This window comes from Nelumbo nucifera, chromosome 8 (assembly GCF_055504915.1).
Source record: "Nelumbo nucifera cultivar China Antique chromosome 8, China Antique-T2T, whole genome shotgun sequence".
In the NCBI taxonomy this organism is placed as follows: domain Eukaryota; kingdom Viridiplantae; phylum Streptophyta; class Magnoliopsida; order Proteales; family Nelumbonaceae; genus Nelumbo; species Nelumbo nucifera.
Genome location: NC_142656.1, coordinates 38,516,627 through 38,520,103, shown reverse-complemented (window position 1 = coordinate 38,520,103; position 3,477 = coordinate 38,516,627). Strand labels below are relative to the sequence as shown.

The following is a 3,477-nucleotide window of genomic DNA, read 5'->3' as shown; positions in this document are numbered from 1 at the left end:
AGTGATCGAATGGATGTAGAAGTTTGTTTAGAAGCAAGTTCTAAAGGTAAACAAATGAACTTTATGAAGTTCAACCTTGATGGAAGAAAGAGGTATGAGTTGGAATGCAAAAAGAATGCAAAAGGTTGTTACATAACTCTGCAGGAATTCTTTGGAGGAAGAAAGAAGCAGGTGGTCTGCTTCCCAGAAAGTAGAAGGGGTAATGGTTGGAAGGCAGTGGCACAGGTACTGAGTGACTTTATTCAGCAGTTGAAAACAAAACAAGTAGAGGCTGTAGCAAAGGAAAAGAAAGGGGGTATACAAAAGAGAATGGAAGAACCCAGTGACAGAAATTGGTTGATTGCAGAAAAAGGAAAAAGAAGTTCTAAACTAGTAGCATCAGTAGAAAAGGAGAACTGGGGGAAGAAATTTGTGGTGGAAACCTCAAGTTCACCAAAGGATTGGAGAGGTATTGCGCAGGCGATACTCAGAGAATTAAACCTGCAAAAGCCGATGGTGATTACTCCTTATGCCTCTTGTAAAGCTTTGTTAGATCTGGGTGAAGATGAAGTAGAGATTTCAGCTTTAATTATTCACTCAGAGGCTGGTGCTGCCACAGTCTCGAAATGGTGTTCTCTCTCCAATACCAAAAATTTTGTGATTGAGGACAATGTAATAGTCAGATTGCTTGGGTTACTTTTCAACCTCTGGAAGGAGGAAGTATTACAGTCAATAGTTGTAGTCTGTGATGCAAGATTAGATGGTGTGTTTGATTGTGATCTCCATTCAGTTGTAGTGATGTTAGGTGGTATTAAACCCAGTGATATTCCAAAGAAGATAGAGGTTGTCTCTGGGACACTGATGAACGAGCAATCAATACAAAGAGGGTGCTGAACCCTTGGGAAAGGAATGAAAATCTTACACTATGCCTCGATTCTGCTAAGGCTATTGGATGTACAGTAGTTAATATTGGCACGCAGGACTTCATTGAAGGGTAAGTATACATGCTGTTTCAGTCGTTAGTTCTTTTCTATTTTCAAGAATAATTTGGTCCTGTCACTAGTTTTTTGATAGTTTTCTGAATATTCTGTTCCATGCCAAAGTACAAAGAAGTAAAACTTATTAACCTAATATTCTATTAGGTTCTTTTCATATGAACCCTGAAGATTATCTAAAAAGTGCATGATAGAAAGTCTGTAAACTTCAAACAAGATTGGAGTTTGCTATCTATGTATATTTCATTATTCTGTCCTTGCTTGTACAATAGTCGATACCATATGCTCGGTAAGTACAATGCTAAGTTACATGTTTTGTGCTGTTGCACTGCACATTCTTTTTTCTTTATTTGGTCCTTCTAACAACTTTGGTTGGATTTTTGTTATTTTCTTCCTCTATAATTACGTTGGCATATTGCAATCTATGAACAAATGTATATTTTGAGATGGATTTTTGTTGCATCATGTTGATTTTGATTAAATTTATTTTTTCCCTCTACTAAGTTATGGAAGTTGGTAGGGTGCTCCTAAGTGCTAGCAGTTTCTGGTCAGTACGAATATTAATATTCTCTGTGTTTTTTATTTTCTCTGTCATCTAGTGCTTCGGTTGATATCTCAAATCATTAAGGTATGCTTTGGTTGTCATCTAAAAATCACTATTATATGAATGAAGTTTGAGCTTTCTTTAGACTTTAAAGTGTTAAGTCTTGATTTTGGACTGTAATTGTTTGAAAGCCATTTTTCTATTTTGACTTTTGAGCACATGGTGATGATACAAACTGAAAATTATATAAGTAATATTTTCTATAAATGAAACAATTACTTTGATGTTTTAACCTTAGATACAACTATGGGCGGACCTCAATTTGAGGAAAACACCTCAATTGGTGGAGTTAGTTGATGATAGTAAGGTGAAATAGCCTTTTTATAGAAGTTTTCTGCTTATTTGTGATTTTTTATGAAATGTTATTTGCTACTTTTTAGTTCATATGTTGTATTTTGTTCATAAATCATTAGGATGTGGAGGAGCTGATGAATCAACCACCTGAGAAGATCTTATTGAGATGGATGAACTTTCATCTGACTTTCTCAGCAGATGTGAAGGTAAGTTAAAATTGGGTTAATAGATTCCCCTTTTCTTTATTTTTTAGTTCATATGTTGTATTTTGTTCATAAATCATTAGGATGTGGAGGAGCTGATGAATCAACCACCTGAGAAGATCTTATTGAGATGGATGAACTTTCATCTGACTTTCTCAGCAGATGTGAAGGTAAGTTAAAATTGGGTTAATAGATTCCCCTTTTCTTTATTTCGTTTGTGTGTTCATAATCACTATAACCTACCTTCGACTTTCTCAGCAGCTTGAAAACTTATGGTAGTGTACTATCTCAAAGTGGATATGAGATATCTGAAACAAGTGGTTCATCGAAACTTGAAATTCCATTTAGTTATATTTGGCAGTTAGAACTAAAAGATGCTTTATAACTCAATTTTATTTCATCCCACTTGGTGCTTGAATCCCAAAAACCAAAAACCAGAAACCAGGCTGAATGTTTCATTGAGTTAATTGAAATCACTTAGTAGTAAGCACTTTCCAGTTTCCATACTTTGAACGCTAGAACATGCCTCCTTTTCTGATCAGTAATTGGAAGGCCCTCTTCCTCCTCTTTGCACAAATATAACAAAAGCAAGTGTGCAATTAGTGAGTATATGCAATTGCAACTTGTTTAAATCTCAACATTAGGACAAGCTCTTTGTAGTAACAGCATCAAATGCATCAAAGTTTAGTTTATGCTAATATGTCATTTGCTCTAATTAACTTTAAAAAGTCTGAAATCATTGCTATCCAAAACTGGTCTTTGGAAGATTTAAATAGCTGGTAAATTCTTGGGATCTCCAAAAAAGGCAAAGTGATATATTGTGTTCTATACCAGAAGTATTCATTTGGCAAGAGAGAAAAGCAAAGTGTTTTTAATAACAAGAAGATGCAAAGGGATGAAGTACTTAGGAATATCCTCCAGTATTAGTGGTAGAGGCTTCATTGAAGCAGGTTAGGGATGATAGCACATGCAATCAAGGGATCAGATGTCTTGATGTAGAGGGCAATGTTGTTCTTCAAAGGAACAACAATGTTTTCTAGTTGAGGAAGTGTTATCTGGAAGGATTGGTGCCAATTTGGGAACGGATCCAAGAGGATTAACTGATTAAGTAAATCTTATTTGGTGCATGTTACTAAGGTTTTTTCGTGGTTAAAAGAGGGACTTGTTGAGACTGGACCCAGCAATAAATTTAAGAGAGTTTTTTCAAGGAAGGTTGGTTCTAGAGCTACGAATCATAAGGTTCTTATTGATATTAACTCCAGTGATCAAATTAACATTCATGACAGTTCTGAAGTTGGGGAGTTGAAGAAGATTGGAGTCCTTGAGGTGAAAGGGAAGGGGGATGTGGGTAAAGCTTTGATAAGTAATGAAGTTCTGAACTTAGATAATGGGAAAAGGAAGA

The 3,477-nt window shown here is 35.5% G+C and overlaps 1 long non-coding RNA gene across 1 annotated transcript; it reads left to right on the top strand.

Annotated features, from left to right (window-relative positions):
* The first annotated feature begins 836 nt into the window (after positions 1-836).
* Positions 837-2,094, top strand: LOC148789890 (uncharacterized). The gene is made up of 3 exons (XR_016079856.1): positions 837-973; positions 1,817-1,885; positions 1,992-2,094. It is a non-coding gene; the product is annotated as an uncharacterized LOC148789890 (long non-coding RNA).
* Positions 2,095-3,477: the final 1,383 nt, after the last annotated feature.